General features: G+C 41.9%; 1 protein-coding gene across 1 annotated transcript in view; it reads right to left on the bottom strand.

The window, feature by feature from the left end:
- Positions 1-22,216, bottom strand: part of YWHAG (tyrosine 3-monooxygenase/tryptophan 5-monooxygenase activation protein gamma) — a 32,176-nt gene that overhangs the window by 3,700 nt on the left and 6,260 nt on the right. The window lies entirely within an intron of this gene.

Genomic DNA, 22,216 nt, shown 5'->3' with positions numbered 1-22,216 from the left:
AACTTATGTACCATCAACCTGGATACTAGAGGCTGTGCTGCTTTACCCAAAAGTTATGTCAAAATTTCATCACTTTTCTAGCATCATTTTTCCAGTTATGAAAAGATGGTGTCTATCAAGGCATAACTTAAGCACCAACTGGGTGGATGTCAGGCCTCAATAAGACACAGAAGAGGTGAAAGTAAGAGCTATAGCAAAATGTGAAGAGATACTTGTACTCCTAAGACAGTGAGTAAACTAGCTGAATGAGATGAATTAAAGCGATAAAACTAGCTTAATGAATGTTTAGTTTCAGTTTTTTGAGAGGCTGGTTGTCTTCTTTTGAGATGTTCAGAGACTTTGGCAAACTGAGTTTAGACAGATTTCTTCAAGACATCCATTACATCTTTGATCTCTGTGACCAGTTAAAAACTCACATGGTAGCACTATGCTATCTTTTTGTAAGGAGAGTGTAGGTGTACAACCCTCTCAACACCAGGATACATATACCACTAAGAGATTAATTGCCATAGCAATGGGATGGCTATGGGGAATAGTAAAGAAATGTGGAACTATTTTGCTACAAGACTGCCAGTTTACATCCAGCCAAGATTATACTCTTCAATCATTAGCAAATCAATCTTATGGCTGGTAAGTGTCATATCTGAGCCTGACACCTTATTCCAGTGTCAATGGAACAGTGCCCACATCATCAAATCTATTGCACTGTCACTAGCTACCTACCATCCTTAAGAGTTTCAGCAGTGAGGAAAGTGCTTGAATGGTTACAGAAACTACCTCCTATTTACAGGCAACACATCTAGGTTAACACAAGGATGTTCATGCTGCAGTTGCCTGTGCTGTCTGTTCTGCTGAACAGTCTCCATGGCTGCAGGTATGGCACCTTTTACTAGCTTAGTAAATGTTAGTACTTGTGAATGTAACTGCTTTGGGTGGTTGTGGCAGTTAGGCTGATCCCTGTAGCAGTTCTCAGCACAGCTAGTCAATAAGCACCCATATTTCAATCTACGTAGCTACTTGAAGCAGTTGCTGGCAGATGTGGAGAATGAACATGATTTACACCATTAAGTCAAGGTTACGTGTGCCTAGTCAACTCCACTTGATCAAGGAAGATGTGATCTATTTCAGCAAACAGAACAGTGTTAATTCTTACTGTAATTATCAAAAATCCTATTAGTAAATCCAAACCACCTTCCTCCTGCTGCCCCCCAAACCAAGCATTTCATACAGAAATTCTAAGCATCCAAATATTGTCTGCCTTCAACACCACTTCAAAAAGTCAGACTGAGGCCACCTTAACACGCAAAGTTTCGTTTCAGACCACAAACACCACAAGTTATATAGCAATTGTACTAACTCCAGCCTTTCTAGCCACATAGGCCACAAACAACTTTCAAATTATTATTACTGTAGCACTAGCAGCCCCAACCACAGACTAGGACCCCATTGTGCGAGGCACTGTACAAACACAAGAGACAATCCCTGCCCCAAACACCGTTCAATCTAAGTGATTCCCAATTAGACAAAATTAGTACATTAAGGGCAATTAAGGGCACTTCCACTATAAGCTCAGAGCTCTGCAGCTGTATACGTCCCTATCTTCAAGCCTTTTTTCAACCAGGTAGTGTAGTTATAGCACTTAATATTCCCACACTCACTTTTGCCTTTTGCTTGTATTTGACACATACTCTCCTGTAATGTATGTAACTGGCCTTCACGCATCTCTGATCACATATACTAACTTCTCCAAATAGAGACAGCTGCAGGTTTTCTAAAGCCCAGTCCACAACCCAAATAAAATGCCATAGAGTAGGTTAGAAAGGAACAAGAATGGCATCTTTGTAGAGCAGAGTTAAGGTTGTTTGGATGCACTTCCCTACTCACAGGTGCTTGTTTCTTCATTATTTTGTAACTTCTCTGATTTTCTAGTTTGTATTTTATAACCAATGTGCTGTTAGGTGGTTTATACACCTTTAAATGACAGATGTACTCTCAGCCTTACCACTGCATATTGCTTTAAGGGTCACATTGCTGGTGTGTTACAATAATTAATAAGAACGGAAAGTACTCCCAGGACCCACAATTCAAGGAGTATGTTCAAGAAGGGTTCAGAGAAGAGCCACACAAATGATTGAAGGATTAGAAAACATGCCCTATAGGGACAGACTCAAAGCATTCAACATACTTAGTTTAACAAAAAAGGCTACGGATTTACTTGATTACATCATCTTACTGGAGAACAAATATTTAATAACGGGCTCTTCAATCTAGCAGAGAAAGGTCTAACATGAGGCAATGGCTGAAGCTAGATAAAGTCAGACCAGAAAGAAGCTTTTTCCCTCCAGTGAGGGTAATTAACGAGTGGAACAATTTACCAAGGGTTGGGGTGGGCTGGATTCTTCATCACTGACAATTTTTAAATCCAGATTGATTTTTTTCCTATAAGATCTGCTGTAGGAATTATTTTGGGGAAGTTCTTGGCCTGGGTTAGAGAGGAGGGTCAGACTACCTCATCACCATGGTCTCTTCTGGCCTTGGAATCTATGAATAAGATTCAAGACACTTACTTTAGTGCTGGACAGAAGAAACCTGTGTGGTTTTGTACTCCTTGTAATTTAATGTGTCTCACTAGAGCAGGGTGAGAGCTGGCTAACAAATCGCACAGATCATGTTCCAAATCCTTTTCCAAAGAGATTTTTCTTTTGTTTCATGAATCAGAGCTCAGGCAGTCTTAACTCCCTCACTCAAACAACTGGAATAATCCCCAAGGGTACATCTACATGACAGTGCTGCATAGCTGGGACTACGCCACTGTAGTGCAGATGTTTCCTACACCAACGGAAGGGGATTTTCCATTAATGTAGGTAATCCACTTTCCAACAGGCAGTGAGTAACTCAATAGAAGAATCCTTCTGTTGACCTGGCCACATCTACACCAGAGGTTAGGTTGACCAGACTACAGTGCTCAGGGTGTAAAATTTGTCATGGTCTTTAGCAACATAGTTTGGTCAACCTATGTTTTAGGTGTAGACCAGGTCAGAGAAGAGGCGGCAATGACTAATCTGGGGAAGTTTAAAATAGCAGGATATCATCTCCGCCCCCCCACCCCATTTTCTAATGAAAGGGCCTTCAGCTGAAAGTTTGTGCTATAGCCTTATGATCCAAAGGACGTGAATTTGAGTTGGTCCGTTTTAAAAATACAGTGTTACCAGGACTGTACTAGCACTGGCTTATAGGCATTTGGTCAGTATTCACATCTCACTGTCGAGGTTCCTGACAAATCAACACTTTCATGGTATGTGGGGATCTGATAAATGTGTGTCCAAGTTTTGCACAGTTAAAAATTATTTTGGGCTCCAACAGAAGTTAATCACTATAAGCTTAACAGAGCTTCCACTGAAGTTCAAGAAAGAATCTTGTTACGATTTTAGCTTCCCTGATAGTTTTAGAAAGAGGTTTCAAGCACAGGACTAAATTTCTTTGTCTTTTGCATTTTTACTGTTATGCAACAAGACCGGCCCCTTTTGCTGCTCCTGTATGGCATTTTCAGAGTAATTAAGGAATGAAATCAGAGATCAGGACTTTGGGGTCAGGTAACAAATGCCACTGGTACCTAAGCTTATTCACAACATCCCCTCCATGGAAGATGCAATATTTTGCTTTGTTTAATTTCTAGCTCTGTATGTACTTGACGTGTTAGAGGTATAAGTCTGCAGTAAACAGCAAATATCAAACCCTACACATGTCAGGTCAGACAGCAGAGATGCCAACTTCTGATCTGGAAGGGGAAATGTACCCCTTTGCCCAGTGGGAGTTACTGAGATCACTCATTCTATATATATAAAAAGGATTTTTCTCCTTATTCGTTCCTAGAAATTGAACACCTTTCCTATGGGGTAAGAGGTCATCTGCAAGAAAAAAGTGGGGTTGTGCTCTTTTGCCTCTGCATTAGAGCTGATGAGAATACGGAGATTGTGAAAATGTTTCTATTGATCAAGTTTTCTCACAATCAGCTGCATTCTTTGACACAAAGGTCTGATGTAGACTACGACTACACTAGAGACCTTACAGCTTCACAGCTGTACTGAGAGCTGCGCCGCTGTAAGATCTCTCGTGTAGCTGTGCTATACTGACGGGAGAGAGCTCTCCCACAAAAACATATCACTGTGCATGCTACCACTTCTATTGCTCAGGCGGGTGTTTTTTCACACGAGCAATGCAAGTTTTGCTGACATAAGTAGTCATGTAGATATGGCTTCAGTTTCTCCTTGAAGTCATTCTACCCTGAAAACCAAGTCCTAAATTTTTACAGGACTGTCTACACAGATTTTCACCACAGTAACTAGTTGAACTGTAATACCATAACAAAAGGGTTGTGTAAGCATAGGTGTAGACACTAATTTTTGTTTAAGAATGTCATATCAGTGAAACCCGAGTCTTTACCAACTTCAGCTACATCAAAAGAAAATATAAATGTCCACACAGATCTACACCGAAGCAAAAGGTGCAAACAGCACCAAAATAACAATTTCAACTCTGTACAGGCCAGTCCAGTGACTGGGGAGCCAGTGAAACAGCATACGAGTCACACAAGCAAGAGCTGAGAAATCAAGAGGCAATCTGTAGTCAGGCTGCTAAAGAGTTTGGTTTTGTTAACACCTATTTAACTTAAGTCACCAATATTGTAGATAAATGCAGTCTATTGTGGGAAAGAAATTAAAATCTTTAACAAATGCTCCAAGACGAGCTCAAGAAAAGCCAAGACCGAATATATTATATTGACCTTTTGAGCTCTCTTTATATCCCATGATACCAGCATCAGGCACAGTAATTTATAAGTGATGCTTGCTAGTAGCACTGAAATAATTTCTGCTCCCAAGATGCAAAGAGCTAACTTCTAGAAACATTTTTCACCAAAGCACAGTTTGTTTGTACAAGATGGAAGCATTCTAGACCAGGGTACTTTTAGATTTGGAGGGCTAAAATTTGTTTGATAAAAGAATCTGAATCGTTAAGTGTGCACGCAACTCTTGTATGCAGTGTTGTTGTTGTACCTGTGTTGGTGACAGGATACTAGAGAGACAAGGTGGGTGAGGTAATCTCTTTTATTGGATACGCAACTCTTGACAAGCACAAGTCTGAACACTAAGGCAGGGTTGGCCAATCTGAGCCTGAGAAGGAGCCAGAATTTACCAATGTACATTGCCAAAGAGCCACAGTAATACGTCAGCAGCCCCCCCCCCCCACCGCCCACCCACTGGCAGCCCCACCTATCAGCACCGCCCCATCCCTCCCCACATCTCCCGATCAGCTGTTCTGTGGTGTGCAGGAGACTCTAAGGGGGATGGGGAGGAGCGATGGCACAGCAGGCTCAGGAGAGGGGGCAGGCCCTATGGCAGAGCCAGGGGTTGAACAATGAGCACCCCCCAGCACATTGGAAAGTTGGCGCCTGTAGCTCCAGCCCCGAAGTCGGTGCCTATACAAAGAGCTGCAAATTAACTTCTGAAGAGACGTATGTGGCTCCAGAGCCACAGGCTGGCCACCCCTACACTAAGGGCTTACCTACACTGGCACTTCCAGCGCTGCAACCTGCTCCCACGGAGGTACGAAAAAACTCCTCCCTGAGCTCTGCAAGTTTCAGCGCTATCAGGGGCCAGTGTAGACAGTGCACCAGGCCTGGGCACCGCTCTCTCAGCACTGGTAGCTACTTCCCCTGTGGAGATGGGCTTTTTAGAGCTCTCCGCTAGAGCTATGCCATGACTACACAAGCCATAGCACTGGGAGGCCTCTGGCAGGCTTGAGGGGCCTCAAGTGTCACATCACAGTTACCAGCTCAGATGTGAGGTGAAGCTCCTAACAGAGAAGCAGACCTATGAGGTCAGCTTTCCAAAAGATTATATGATGGCTTCTTGGAGGACTTAAAGTATCAAGTAAACTACTCCTAAACCTTGTGCCATTTTGACACAGGGCCAGACTGAAACATGAAGTCATACGTAATTTTATTAGACTTTGTTGGCTCTGCTCTCCCGTAACATTCACTGAATATTCTTCCCCTGATCAGAGGGCTGCCGATACAAACCTTCTGAAGTGTTTGTAGTCTTAGGACTTGAGACTGATCTCCTTACAGAGTCCACTGTGTGGTCCTCCACTCAGTTTTACCTGCCTGTTCTATGGAATTCTAGGTTTAATGCTATTCCTACTCCTCTGCAACCTAAAATACTCTTCCTATAGTTCACAGCCAAGAATTACAGTCCCTCGCTGATTTGTCATTCCACCATGTTTCAGTATTGCTTATGTCAAGGTTCTCTTCCATAGCATTCCAGTTTTGTTTTTGTTTTTTGCTTCTAAACTTCTTGTCAGCGAACAAGAAGTTCATCTATTTCCAGTGTAAAGTGTTTTGGGTGAAAAAGCCAGAGCCAGCTTTCCACGTGGACCAGTAAATGGCTTTGCACTATACTTAAATTCATTTCTTCTGAGCAATAAGGTATCAAGAATACAGGCAAGATGCTAGTGGGAGCCAGTGATGTGGAAAACCTAAATAGACCTTTTAGGGTTTTTCTTATTCTTATGAAGCAGCTTAATACATTCTTCACTGTGGTCATCGGTAATTAAAACTTATTTTTAATATCCCTAGGTCAAGCAGCAAGTTCACAGTATTCTACTGGCCTGTTCTTCTAGGTCTCCCAGTAACTAAGAAAGATCTATACAGTTGCCAGACAAAGCACTCACAAATTATGCTGATAAAAACCTGGATCTCTTATTAACCCAGCTGTTCTCAATCAGGGGTACACATACTCCTCGGGATACGCAAAGGTCATCCACGAGGTACTCAATGCATCTAAATCAGTGTTTCTCAACCTGGAGATGGCAATCCCCAGGAGGGCCACAGGACAGGCTTGGGGGGGGTCACAAATGAGGACTAGCATTAGGGGGTAGCAAGCATGGCAATTACTATGGGGCCCATATCAGAGGGCCCCGCAATGCTAAGTTATATGCTTCAGCCCCAAGCCCCACTGCTCAGGCTTCAGACAAGGCTCACAATTGAAAAACAGATTCAAGTATCACACTGAAATGTAAGTACAATATTTATATTCCAATCTATCTTATAATTATATGGTAAAAACGAGAAAGGAAGCAATTTCTCTGTAACAATGTGCTGTGACACTTTTGTACTTATGTCTGATTTTATAAGCAAGTAGTTTTTAAGTGAGGTGGAACTTGGGGTATGCAAGACAAAGCAGATTTCTGAAAGAGGTATGGTAGTCCAGAAAGGCTGAGAACCACTGTATTAACCCCTTAATGCCAAGTTCAGAGTTCCCATCTTTAGCACTTGATGTGAAGTTAGATCAGTTCTTATAACCTGGTATTTTACCTCTTAATTTCAGAACTCTGGTCTGATGAGTTTTTAAAGACATATACTGACTTCACGTTTAGCCAGTTTCAAGACACTTGTTAGGCGTTTCAGGTGCTGCATCTGCTCAAGCTCCATGCCAAGTTCTCTTTAAAAATGTTTCTTCCCTGTTGCTGTATGGGACCTCTACATAACCAAGGGAAACTGACCATAGAGAGCACTAGCAAATGGCCCAAAATAAAAAACAAAGCGCCGAAAGAACAGAATCTAATCTCAGTATGTTTATACTTTATGCATTTTTAGCACTTTTGCTCCAGGCAACTATCCTGTTAGCAAAAAACTTTTGTTAGCTCATGCAATCAGATGTGGAGAGCTATTTGACTTGAAACATGACAAGCTGGACATCACAATACCAACAAACTGGAAGAATAGGTGGTCTTTGCACATATATATTTTAAATATATATACACTGGGCAGATTTGTATTTTACCCTCCATCCCTTTCACAATCTTGTACCATGGAGTCTAAAAACCTTCCTTGCATAAGAACTTGCCAAAGTACTTAAACCTGCTGAATTTTTCACATGATCTTGATGTTTGCTTCATAGAACATTAGGGTTGGAAGAGCCTTCAGGAAGTCATCTAGTCCAACCCCCTGCTCAAAGCAAGACCAACACCAACTAAATCATTCCAGCCAAGACTTTGTCAAGCCAGGCCTAAGGAAGGAGATTCCACTACCTCCCTAGGGAACCCATTCCAGTGCTTCACCACCCTCCTAGTGAAATAGCATTTCCTGATATCCAACCTGGACTTCCCCCACTGCAACTTGAGATCATTGTACCTTGTTCTGTCATCTGCCATCACTGAGAATAGCCCAGCTCCATCCTATTTGAAACCATCCTTTAAGGTAGTTGAAGGCTGCTATCAAATCCCCCCTCACTCTTCTCTTCTGCAGACTAAACAATCCCAGTTCCCTCCGCCTCTCCTCATAAGTCATGTGCCCCAGCCCCGATTATTTTCATTGCTCTCTGCTGGACTCTCTCCAATTTGTCCACATCCTTTCTGTAATGGGAGGCCCAAAATTGGACGCAGTACTCCGGATGTGGCCTCACCAGTGCTGAATAGAGGGGAATAATCACTTCCCTCAATCTGCTGGCAATGCTCCTACTAATGAAGCCCAAAATGCCATTAGCCTTCTTGGCAACAAGAGAAAACTGTTGACTCATATGCAGCTTCTGGTCCACTGTCATCCCCAGGTCCTTTTCTGCAGAGCTGCCGCTTAGCTAGTCAGTCCCCAGCCTGTAGTGGTACATGGGATTCTTCCATCTTAAGTGTAAGACTCTGCACTTGTCATTGTTGAACCTCAGGTTTCTTTTGGCCCAATCGTCCAATTTGTCTAGGTCACTCTGGAGCATCTGGCACCAGCCACAGACTGAAGACAGGATGCTGATCTAGACAGACCACTGATCTGGCCCATCTGACTGTTCTTATGCATTATAGACTCAGATTCTCGCATTGACCTAGCTATGTTTGCATCAGGGGTTAGGTCAGCATAGCTATGGTGCTCAGAGATGTGGATTTTTTACACCATAGCTATGCTGACATACATTTTCAGTATAGACCAGGCCTAAACTGGAGGCAAGCATGAGAGTTTACCCCAGTAGAGTGCAAGGACAGCCACCTGATAAACCCAATATGTGAATCCTGATCATCCATCTTCCTCTTCCCATTTCAGAACTTTACTTCTGGCTCACAGGCGTCAGGTAAATTTGTAGCTGCTTTGGTTTACTGGAGTTATTTCCATCTTCATTTCCCTCCTGCCCACTCTGCTCATCTTTCCTCCATTCCCAGCATTTGACACTTTCTGCTTTGTTATTGTGCCATCTACAACATCCCCAGCTTGACACAGCAGACTTGAACACAGGCAACTCCTGTAAGTCTGACTCGGTTGTTCCTGCTTGGGAAAACTCAAAGCTGTTCCTGCAAGTGACATGCGTCTGCTGCAGAATGAAATGGGAAAAATCTCCCCCATGCACACAGCAGTTCCCGGCAGCAACACAATCTCTTAACTATGTTTCATTCGGGCAACTTCCCCACTGGCAGATCAAAGCAGGGCTTTGAAGGGTAGTTTAAAATGTAAGTTAAACTATTAATTGCTTAAATAAAAATAGATCTTTGTTCAACATATGAACTACAAGTAGCTTTACAAACATGAACAACAAAAGTGAAAATATTTTACTAGGTTAACTAATAGGTTCTTTAAGAAGCTAGTTTCTTGGGTGGGGGGGTTAGAAGAGCAAGTTGTCAGCTCCTATGAAACAGGAGTTTCTCTCTATGGTTCTGAGTACTAGATGTACTTTATTCTACTATGACTACAGCAAAATGTGCAAAATACATGCTGAAAAGAAAAATGTACTGCAGCCCTTGGATTTCTGTTCTGCAAGCACTGGACATTATCAAGACTACACAGACTACAATTTCAAGTCTGAAACATGTTTGCGATCATCTGACTTAATAAACTTCCAATCATATCTGTATTTAAGTTTAAACTGGATCCTGAAAAAAAAAAAAGTCTTCTGTTGCCATGGTTTTAATGCTTTAGACCAAGCACTAAATCTAATTCTTAACACTTCAAGACAGTAGTACAGAGGAAATCAAGGTGAAATAATTGTGCTTAAGTGCAGTTGTGCTCTATAGATATAAAAAAACTGAGAAATTTTAGTAGACTGAATATGGTACTAGAGCAGTTGTTTTCAATTTTTTCTACCACGTACCCCCATCTGAGATAGGGTCATAATATACCTATGATTAGATTGCCAAGTCTTACTAAATAAAATGCATTGTCCACTATTACAGAATTTTTCTTGCATACTCCCTGCTGAGAGCTCCGGTATTCCAATTTGAAAACCACTGTACTAGAGCAATTTTTGCTCCCGTACAGACCTGTCACTGATTTACTGCCTGCCTTGGGCAAGTCTCTCAGCTTTTAATCTTCGCTGAACATCTGAGGTGTTCTCCTTCACAGCAGAACATGAGTATTTGTTCAGCACTTTAAACACAGCAGGGATAGCTCAGTGGTTTGAGCATTAGCCTGCTAAACCCAGGGTTCTGAGTTCAATCCTTGAGGGGGACCACCTAGGGGTCTGGGGCAAAAGTCCATACTTGGTCCTGCTAGTGAATACAGGGGGCTGGACTCAATGACCTTTCGGGGTCCCTTCCAGCTCTATGAGATATGTATATCTCCATATATTTAACACAATTCCTACTCATTAGCAACTAGATTCTTGTCCTCTGCACTACTGAACATGACAAGCCCGTGCACTGTCATCACAACTTGCAAGGATGCCAGACAGCAGAGACTAGCAACATTTTTAAAGGCACCAATTGTATCCGGTGTTACCTGAAAGTGAGTGCTAGTCTGGTTCCTCCCACCTTCCAAGAAAGAGGATTTATGGTTTAAGGCATTCAGATTAAAAGGGTTAGAGGTAGATTAGTTTTTGGCTCAGATTAGGACAGGCCCCCTTTTAAACTCAGCCTTTACTGATCCCAGTGTTTCATCATCATGATTCTTACTCACACACACACACACACACACTCTCACTCGTCTGGCATAAAGTAGTTGCAAAAATCCACTCCATACTCAAGTAGGCACAAATTGTAACTATGAGCTGTTTTCTAATTTGCACTTTGAGCACCACAGAAACAATGTATGCTTCACCTACCACCTACTTCATACTGTGCTCCTGCACGGTATTGTTCTGGTGGTTGTGACAGCAGCAGCATGCAATCAGATAGGACTCAATGAGGATTTTACTTAAACCCTGCTGCAGTAGTCCTCAGAACGCCCACTCCCAATTCTTCACTGCCTTACACCTAGTGTACTCATTTACATCTGTGCAGAGTGGTTGTAAAATGCATGACCAGACCAGAAAGGGTTAAGTGTTCTGCAGGATGAATGACTCAAATTCAACCCTTAAAAATATATGAGGAGATAATGTTTTTGTTTTTACAAATATACTGGTAAAGCTCAACAATAATCAAAAATAGTCCCTGTATGTTGTATCCTGTTAATTCAGAGAGAAAAAAATCTTAGCATTTAAATGAACTGTAAACATAGGAAATCACTGCATTCATCTCTCTGAAGAGTACAGCAAATCACCTACAAATGGTGAAAAAAAGGCAATTGCCTTATGTTAATAATGTGTGTGAATAATTACCAGGTGATGCTTAAGAAGTGAGGGGCTTTTGTTCACCGAGGGACTCCAACCTACCAAAGGCAGCCTGAATTGTATAAAAGATGTTTGGGCCCCAACTCTTTTTATCTCAAATCTGCTTAAGCTTCATCAGGGGAAGTTTGAGTGGCAAGATTGAGATCCCAGTTAAACTGGAACATCTTGAATAAGATTTGGTGACTGCACTATAACATATGGACTAAATTCTAAAAACTCTTTGCAACTACAAAGCTCATCCATCTAGGCTATGAACCTGAACTTCAAGAATTGAATCACTCATGTCTGTATGTATACTGATCTTTTTAAACATCCTCTCTTCTAATGAATGTTTAGTTAATAATAATTGGCTGTAAGCTTGTATTTGGGTAAGATCTAGAATATTCATTAACCTAGGAGGTAATGTGGATTGGCAGAACATTATCTTTTATATGACGAAAAGGATTTTCAGTAATCTTCGTTGTTCTTGACTTGGGTATCTAGGCCTGAGGCTGGGTTACTTTAAGGAAATTGTGGTGTTGGCTTCTGGGCAACCAGTGAGATAATAAAGAAGCTGTTTTGTGGTGGCTTGGTAAATCTAAGTATTGGAATATCCACCAACTTTGGAGCTTGTCTGCCCCATTCTTTGCAGTTCACCCTAACTGAGTGACCTCAACTGATTGGGTCCTAGGGGAGCCAGCTATCAAAACAGAATGGCACAAACCTGCTTAGCACAGGTTCAAACAGATTACACATTATGCTCAATGTCTTAGTAATGCTTAAGTGGAATTCATTTACTCTTGAAGTCAATCCTCTGATGTCTGATCTATGCCTACTACTTGGCACAGGATTGTACATTCTCCCAACGGTCATTTTATCAGCACCTATATGTGCAGTGTCTTGCATAACCATTCTTCCAGATATCATGCCTGTGTTCATTTACATGGGCATTGTTTTCCTTCAGGTTAGCCTTATTTTACACAAAAGAGAGGAATAGATGAACTTTTGCTTCTAAGTAGGATCCTTCTCTCATGTTTCTGTACTGCCTGGACAACTGAGAGTCCTTGAGTCCCTTGTTCAAATCAAGTTACCTGTGACCAAGTTCATCAATTCAGCACCAATGACACTAGCTCTCAGTATACAATGCCACAGTCCTCCTTAAGTTACACACATGAAGAGCTCTGTGCAGCTCAAAAGCTTGTCTTCCACCAACAGAAGTTGGTCCAACATAAGATATTACTTCACCCACCTTGTGTGTCTGTAATATAATACATCTAAGGCAACAGATTTTGGTTAAACACTGAGCTAGCATGCGGTTCAGAATCCATATCCACATCAATAGGGCCATGCTTGCCACATATTTTGTCACCACTGGTATCATGGGTTGCTTGTGTGCATTGGGGGGGAAGGGGAGGAACGATGTAGCGTGAAACTTTGAGACCTTTCATCCTGTGCACTTAGTTTAGCGAGGTAATTAACAACCTGCATAACATCCAACATTTTTGGAGTTTACACTAAGTGTGCCTGTTTAAATTGGACATAAAAAGGAACTTCATTTAGAGAGAACAAAAAAGAGCATTACAGTAATTTAGATTGACATTTTATTGTAGTAAGCAAATAATTGAGTTTTAACTTGGAGACTTGTGCTGCAGATGCAGAGATGCTTTCAAACTCTAATAGAACAATGGCAAAATGCTGTGAACAGATGTTGCCAGAAGTTACTTTGTCTGCATTTTTTGTTCTAACTATTAGTTCTGGAGTTGATCCTTCTGGCTTAAACAAAAAGCTAAGTTAGCTAAACCTTCATTGATGTAGCCACTTTAATTGTATCCTAAAGATTTTTTTTACTCCAAAGAGACCATTTCTCAAAGATTTGATACTCTCTGCTTATCACCAACGTGACAGAGCCCTTTAAATATTAGATGAAAACCTGACTCCACTAAAGTCAATTGCAAAACTCACTGACTTCCACGGGGTGAAATCCTGGCTCCACTGAAGTCAATAGAAGTTTTGCCACTGACTTTAATGGAGCCAGAGTTTCACCTTATGGATCAGATTCTAGCTGACAAAGGGACAAAGCGACAATGACTTCAGCAGCTTATACTACTTTACTCCAATTGAGAATCTAGCCCTGAATTTTCAGCCACTACTGACAGCTAAGTGTTAGCCCAGTCTAGTGGTGTAGTCTACTGAAAGTTTCCATGCCCATGTTCAAACATACAGCACTATTGTAGCTGTTCCAAAATTACTCAACTACTGATAGTTCATAAGAGCACTTCCAAGTACTCCAGAACCACTACCGTCCAAATGGAGAAGCATCTACCAGTGACATTAACCACTGGCAACTAACCTAGTAGTTTGGATTTCTAGAGACTTGCTATGACCTACTAAAAGCCAAATCAAAGAAATACCTCCATGACAAATGGCTGTGTGTCAGGTGCTCTGGTGAAATTCAGTCATGATACACAACCAGGAAGGCAAAAGAAATTAGTGTGGGGTTACAGGCAAGTAGAGAATTTGTACTACTAAAGTCCTGCATTCAAAATAAATAGATAAACATTTGGGGTTTCTTAACTGGTTTATTTTTTAGTAATTTTGAGTTTTATGTAGAGGTAAAAAAATCTCAGTTCAAACAGCACTGCATTAAAGCATACTAGGGAACTATTAGCATGCAGGAGCAGGTCTACACAGGCCAATTAATACACGTGCTAGCGTGCTTTAGATATCACATCCCAGTCCACATTACTGCTCCATGTAGACAAGCCCCTTAAATACAAGTAAACACTACTGGTGTTTATTGGATAAATACCAATTTCATTCACTGGCGTTCTATTGATTAAAACTAAAATCATAAGTCCTAAACATAACCCACGAGGCAGTCACATCAAAGCTCTTATAGCCAGGCACTGTAGCTGCTATTCTTTAGTGACCCACAGTGAGAAATTGTACAACCACTACACTATTCATAAATACTTTGGTTTACTACTTTCCTAGGGGTCTCACTACATAGAGATAATATTTAAAACAACCTTGTTTTTGCCAAACAACTGGCTGCGCGCATTTATGGATCTATATGCAAGTGTGACATAACACCTGGAAGTTTAAGCACATCCCTGCTGTGCTGTTTCTGCCTCCTCACTCTGGCAATTTTCTTCTGTATCTCTGCAGCTGCCTCTGCAGTCAGCTGTTCAACAGAGGAGTTTTTCTTTAGCCATGTTGTCAATACCATGCCTTCAGCTGCATAAGGTCAGTCATATTTCCAGCCTTGAAGCAGTCTTGCACCACTTGTGACAGCAGGTTGTAGCTTACCCAGCAGAGAGTTTAGAGAGCCAGTATATGCTAATTGAATATACAAGCTGTATGTTCTCACTGTTCAGAAGTGAAGAGTTGGGTTCTCTGGTTAATGAGACATTGTGAGTTGCAATTCATATGAGAGTTTTAATATGTAATGAACTGAAAGCCTCAGAAAGATTAACAGCTGAATAGCTAAAAGTTGGCAGGGATTTTTAATTTTTTTTTTTTTTTTTTTTTTTAAGTAACAGTCATATTTTATTTCACTTTTTCTGAATCCTTCAGATTAGTCTCAGGATTGGATTCTTTGCTATTCACATGAAACATCCTCGCATGTACTGGCAACAGTATCAAAAATATCTAGTGATCCCGTCTCAAGCAAAGAGCACAAGGAATCTTAGAAGTGGTACCCCATTAAGCTTCCATACTTGTAGCCATTGGGGCATAGGCCCTAATACAGCTACTAAAAGGCAATGCTTCCACATACATTAGGGCAACTCCACCACATCATCCAGTAAAAAAAAGACGACAGTGGTACTTAAGTGTCATGGGAGGTTGCAAAGACAAGTGAATCACCATAAGAACTGCAGTCTACATTTGTTAAAGCCTTAAAGAGCCACAGAACATTGACAAACCAACTTACTTTCTGTCTCAACTCCACCCCAACACAGACTTCCCATTCCAGCACTTCAGTGATGACATCGGCTTAGTACAAGTACAAGCAATGACTCGGTATGCAGTTGTGGGGTAGTAAACCTGGAGACATTCAGTGAAATTCCTACTTGTGGATAGTTCCTCAGTTTCCCCCAAAAGAAACCTTTTTACCTTTAAGACTTTTTACTAATGTCAAGCAGCAGTTGAGACTACCATGTTAAGACCACTCTCACTGCTCCTACACATCTACATTCAGTTATTGTTTAGGAAGTCATTTGATACAATTAACAATTCTGCATACCACTGAGTGCACTCACCATCCAGGAAAGGAATACAGAAACAGTGAGGGAGGTGAATGCTAATTAGGGTAATAAAGTTAGTTTTGGACTGGAAAGAAGTTGAGACAATTTCTTCACCAAGAATAAGCCAGTCTGTTGTGGGGAAGGCACTCTCGATAAACAGTTAGTTGCATATTCACTTTTGAGCTGGTTTGTAAATGCAGATTTATGAAATTCATCCTGCCCATGCTCTGGGCATTCATTCACTGTTCAGAGCATGGAGAGACCATCATGCACATGCTCTTCCCCAGGCTTTATAACATAGCAGTCAATATTAACAGCAGCAAAGTGGAAGCTGAAAAGGTGGCAGAGGCACACGTGTGCAGACAGGAAGGGGTATGAGGTGGACCAGAGATTCTGTAGTAGCGTTCAGGCCACCCAACTCTCCCTTGAACAAGGACCAAAAATTTTATTTAAGCAAAACATAAAAATCCCATTAAAGAGTCCTCTCAGGACCCTGGCTTATCCAAACAAGCCAATGTTTTAAAAAAGTAAATGGATAGTGTTCCTTTTGGATATGTGAGTAGCCGCAGAGGACGGTTCTTGGAGACAAAGGTGACCAGCTTCCGTCTCTTCCAAGACAAGAGAGGAAGGGTGTCCATTAAAAGAAAATTACAAAACTGAATGCTAAGATTCTGGCGAAGGAGAATGGCCAAAGCCTGGTGACAACAGAACAGATTACCTCAAGGTCCACACCAATCACTATGTTAAGACGGACTCTGGAAAGATGTGACAATCATGTTTAAAACACCCTGAAACCATAAAAAAAGCAGAGGTAAAGCAGAAACGCCATTCTTAATTTTAAGCATCACATCAAGTTATGCATTACACACAAGTTTGTCCCCTCTAAAGTCTTACAGTGGATTCCTTCCCTTTTTGGCAAGATGGCCATCACCTGAAAACAATGTAGCTCAGTTAGAGACCCTGGCTGCCACAAGAGAAGCAAGAAACTTTGGCTCACCAGAATCAAGCAAGAGATTAAACACTTAGTCAACAACTTCACATGGGTTTAAAGTGGTTTTGTTTGGAATCTCTCAAACAAAATATTTTATGTTAGATTTCCAATACACTGATATGAAAGCTTTCACAACCTTCTCAGGGGGTGGGAGGGTAGAGGGGAGTCAGGGAGAAAATCTAAGTGGCAAAGGAAATACCACTTCATATTGTCTGGAATGAAATACTTGGAATCACATTAAGATTCAAAGAACAGCCCATCTCAAGTTCATGTGAGCCAGCAAAGTATGGTATAATTGCTGAACCCTTGATACTTTCTGAAAGCACTAAGGGTACACTACTAATCAAAATGTCAAACCAAGAAATTCAAGCACACTCATGCTAACAGCACAATACTTTTTAATAATAGTGTTAGTTTGAGGCAGAATAACCATGGAAATTTAGTATGTCAGCTGCTCTTCAATGACCCATTCAGAGGTGAACCATATAAGGCTGGTTATTATGGCACATGGGAAAAAAGTCTGACTAGTATTACCATACTGATCAGTTTTAGTGACAGGAAGAATCACGGCACATTTTAATTAGTACAATGCTGCTTGTAAAAGGAACTAAACATGCTTAAAGTAGTATAAATTAAAAACCCTTACAACTCCACTGGCTACAGAGAGCCTAATTTGTCAATATTCACAGAGGCTTGCTCAGCTGGCCTTCTTCTGAAGAGATCTGCATATAGAAGAGGGTAGCTTTCTTTGTTATGAACTCATGACTACGACCAATAGCCTTACTTCAGATGAAATGACAGCCCATGGAGCCTCATTCCACCTGCTGAAGACCAACAGTTGTACATGTGCCTTTAAATGTTAATCCCTGAGACAAAGCTAAAGACTAGAAAATCGAGAGCATAACCATATGATGCAATGACCAAAACAGGAAGCTAACAGATACTTCCTCTTAATCTTTTGTAGGTCCTCAGTGTGAAAATCTGAGTACTTTACACTTGAGAATACTACCTGTTCTATCCAAACCCCAAGTAAACTCAACAAGGAATCCTGCCTGATTTAGGTAAGCAGAGAATCATTAAGATACCAAGTTTAAAAACCAAGCTGATAGTTTTAGGCATTTCCCCATAATCTTTACAGAAATATATTCCTTGTTTGGAGCCAACATCAGCACTTATGAAAAGGGGAGACGGCAGTGATGAGGTGTCTCACTATTTATATCAGGCCTTGATTTAAGACCCACAAATTAAAATCAGAATGCTAGCTTCTGGCTACCAATAGCCGACTGGGTTTATGATCAAGCTGGAGAAAGTTTAGTTTGTCTGAAGTTTTGCACTGCATTTTCTCAGATACTGGTTTACATTGATTGCTGCCAAACTCCTTCCTCTGGCTGTTCACTCTCTGAAGTGGTTTTATTGCCTTGAGAAAATCTGTTTGTGCTTTATGAAGCACATCAAGTCCCTGGATAAAGTGGCACAACAAAATATCAGATCTTGAAAACCTTTTGTCCATAGCAAGTAACAGACCTCTGGCCCATGAGTTAGAGAGCAGCAGCAGCTTGAAACAAGCATGATCTTGGTCAGTTTCACTGCTTCCCAACAAAACAACCCTAAAATTGATCCATCTAATTCATTTCACTCTACTGCTCCTAGATTTTTTTTTCTTGAAGTGACAGAGTAAGGAGTCTCTCCACTCCTCTATCCAACGCACCAAATAGCAGCAGATTGTGTTTTTTACAGATGCTGAGGGGATACACTGTGAGAATTACAAATGACTAAACAGAAGACCCCTGCCATATTGCTATTTTTTTTGGTTAAAAAATGCTGTTAGACTGCATTAACAGCAGTGGTGACACTGACCAGAACTGAACCATTTTCACTCTACTGCCACTCAAAGCTTCCCTAAATGCAAAAGAGTAGGGATCTGAAGACCTCCAAAATATGCATGGGTGTGAGGAAGAGACATGAAAGTCCAGGTAAAGGAGTACTCTGAAGAGGAGCCAAGCAGACAGACAGGGGAAGCTGTGAGATTCCCCCTAGTGTGACCTAGTATGAAAAACACAAATGTTCATGCATTATTGTCATTGTATGCAACATCTCTAGGGGGAGAATTGATTAAATGTTAAATTCAGGGACCCAACATGCCCAACAAGAATGAACATTTGAGTGGGTTTCCTAGGATATACTTGGAGGAGGTGAATGAAAATTCCCACCCCGAGAGCCAACCTTTTGAAGCTATGCTTGAGGAGAAATCCATTGTGTGCTGATTACATGTTCCCAGGGATCCAAGATTGAAGGCCCAAACTGTATAAAGGAGGGACTCTGATTCACACTGGGTTTCTGTTCTGAGCAAAAGGTGTTATGAACTTCTAACAAGAGGAAAATCCCCTATGTGGGGTCAAAGGACTGACTCCTACCAGAGCCCTTGTGGGACTTAGGGGATGATCTCTGGCAAGCCTATTAGCACACATATAGGTTCCTTATTGTTTTACTATGTTTTCTCTGTAATGCTTTCACCTGAAGAATAAATATGTTTGCATAGAAAGAGCTGTGTGGTACCTTATAGCTATGGGCAATTATGCTGTGTACAGCCTCTGACATGAAACCAAAGCAGGTCTGCTTACAGCTTGACTTGCTGGGATACTCACAGCACAGGAGGGCAACTTTGTAGCATGGAAAACCTCCAGCCAGCAGCAGGAGAGACACGTCTTCACCAAAGAGAGGCAACAACTGGGGAACTAGAAGCCTAAGAGGAAAAATTCTTAGTCCCAGCAGCTGAGCCCAAGATAAACTTGACGCTTTCCCTTACCGCGCCTGACACCACCTAAGCCCTACCACAAGCAGGGTCCACAGACAACAACATGCTAGAAACATGAGGCACAATCTTCCTGCACTTAGGCCTGGTCTACACGGGGGGGGGGGGGGGGAATCATCAATCTAAGATACGCAACTTCAGCTACGAGAATAGTATAGCTTAAGCTGACGTATCTTAGATCAAATTAAAATTACTTCGTGTCCTTGCAGCGCTGGATCAACGGCCGTGGCTTCCGCCTCTCACACTGCTGGAGTTCAGCAGTCGATAGGAGTGCAATCGGGAACTGATTTATCAAGTCTACACTACACGTGATAAATCAATCCCTGACAGATCGATCACTACCCGCCGATCCAGCTGGTAGTGTGCACGTACCCTTACAGTAGTGTACATTAGGTCTATCAGCAGGATACTGGACTTTAATCTCAATGCCTCCCCCCTTCAATTTTGATAACTTCTCTTGTAGGCATCATCCACAGTACCTGTTTTGTGGCTAGTGAAACCAGTTTGGCCAAAAGCCAAGGGGCAAAATGGAATCCTCATTTTAAGCCAGATAGGACAAACCAACAGGAATAAAGGTGTCAAATAATGCATGTTTCAAGATAGCATGAAGACTCAATAGGATGTGCTTTAGTGGTCCAGTGGCAGGGAGTTTTCTGTTTAATGGTCTGTGTGGAAGTAGGGTGTTGAAGTTGCATAAGGAATTCTGTGATCAATTTAGATTGCTGTTTATATAGCTATTTGTAGGACTGAGGGTTTGACAGAACATTTTTCCTTGAATTGCATTTAGCAATCTCTCTTGTAACTTTGCTATTTTGGAATAATGACCAATTATCACCAGCATGCCAGTCAAGACTACAAGGACAAATGGTCTGATGGGTAGAGAGGAGGGCAGCATCCAGCTGACCTGTGACAGGTTCTAAGGGGAATGAGCCAGCTCAGATCCACCTATGGATAGTTAATTGCCTAACCAGTTGGGCAGCAGTTTATTAGATCTAGGTGCTCCTTACCTAATGAAGGCTAGACCCAGAGTCAGTCCAGCCCCAGAGCAGAAAGGTTCTTCCTCAGGGCAGCCGGTTAGGAAGCTATTTCTCATGGTGTCTCCTTGGAGAACAGAGCAACAGGTCCAGAGAGAAGGTGCTCCCAAGACAAGGGACCAAAGCAGTCCAGGAGAATGAAGTGGCTGTGGGACCCCTGATGAGCTACTAGGGAGTTGCTCAGCAAAAAAACACAAACACCACTGCAGGGGAAGACTGACTTGTGGTTGAATGTCTAGCAGAAACGCAGGCTCCAGGAAGGGAATCCAGCCTAGGAGTACTCAAGGGTGGTGCGTTGTCATTGGAGTAACTGAGTAACGTTTTTGGTTGTTGTGTTATCATTCTAAGGAGGGCACTTTAATACTGGAAAGCCTGTTTTGACTGGTTTCTACCCAAGTGAAAGAAAACACACAGGCAGGGTTCACCTGCGGCCTGCACCTGACTGCAGGGGGCACATTGGATGAATGCCACACCTTTACAGGGTCCATACACCAAGTATGGATTTTATATACAGGTCACAGTGAAGCTTTTTGCAGTGATCTGCAAGAGTCACCAGCTCTTGTAAACCAGCCATCCTTAACTGGCAGGGTGGGATAGCTCAGTGGTTTGAGCATTGGCTTGCTAAACCCAGGGTTGTGAGTTCAATCCTTGAGGGGGCCATTTGGGGATTAGTCCTGCTTTGAGCAGGGGGTTGGACTAGATGATCTCCTGAGGTCCCTTTCAATCCTAATAATCTATGACTTCAATTTGCTCCAGCAAGTCCCAAGAGTAATGCTACACTCACCTTGACAGAGCCGCCTCTACATCTAGCCCTGCCTTCCTATGTTGCAGTGTTATTCAGATTCAAAAATCTATGCACCTTATCATAACCACTCATTGTTTTGTATTACTGTTAGCTGAGCTACTTGTACTGAAGTGCTGCTGAGTATGGCAGCCAGGTATATACTTCAAAAGCAAATCCACTGCATTTCTTCTGTCTTGCAAATAAATCTGTAGGTTTTCCCCCAAGATGCACATGTTAAAGAACTAAAGCCAGGGGAGTTCTGCTGGGAGGAAGCAAGTGGAGAAGCCGCCAGGCTTTGGCTGCTGAAGATGGTCAGTTTTACATCTTGTATTTTTATGTAGAGAGATTTCCTGCTCTCATTTTATTTACACAGTGGTGTGTGGGCACCTATTCTGTGAAATGAGTTGTGTGTGTGGCATCACCAACCTTTAGTACTCCTGGAAAAGGATCTGAACATGGGAAAAAATCAAAGTGTCAACTAGCCACTTGGTACACAGCTTTGAACAAAGTACTTAAGGCAGATATGCAGTAGAGTAGCTAGGTTTGCCAAGGCAAACATCTTGGTAGCCCCCAGGGCTCCAAAGCTAACGGTCTGTCTCTATCCGAGCTATGAGCCAGGCTTTCAAGCAGAGAGTTGTAACCCAACCACATCATCTGTGGATTTGGCACAGAGAAGAACATCACTAACCTGTGGGTTGTATTTACCTATTTTAATGTTTCAGAAATACAGACTAACCCTCGATGACAGTAGGATGATCTGTGGCTCTATTGGGCTACCTTGTTTCTTTCT

Source organism: Gopherus evgoodei, chromosome 17, assembly GCF_007399415.2.
Source record: "Gopherus evgoodei ecotype Sinaloan lineage chromosome 17, rGopEvg1_v1.p, whole genome shotgun sequence".
In the NCBI taxonomy this organism is placed as follows: domain Eukaryota; kingdom Metazoa; phylum Chordata; order Testudines; family Testudinidae; genus Gopherus; species Gopherus evgoodei.
Note: the sequence above shows the minus strand (reverse complement) of the source record. Positions and strands in the feature narration are given on the sequence as shown.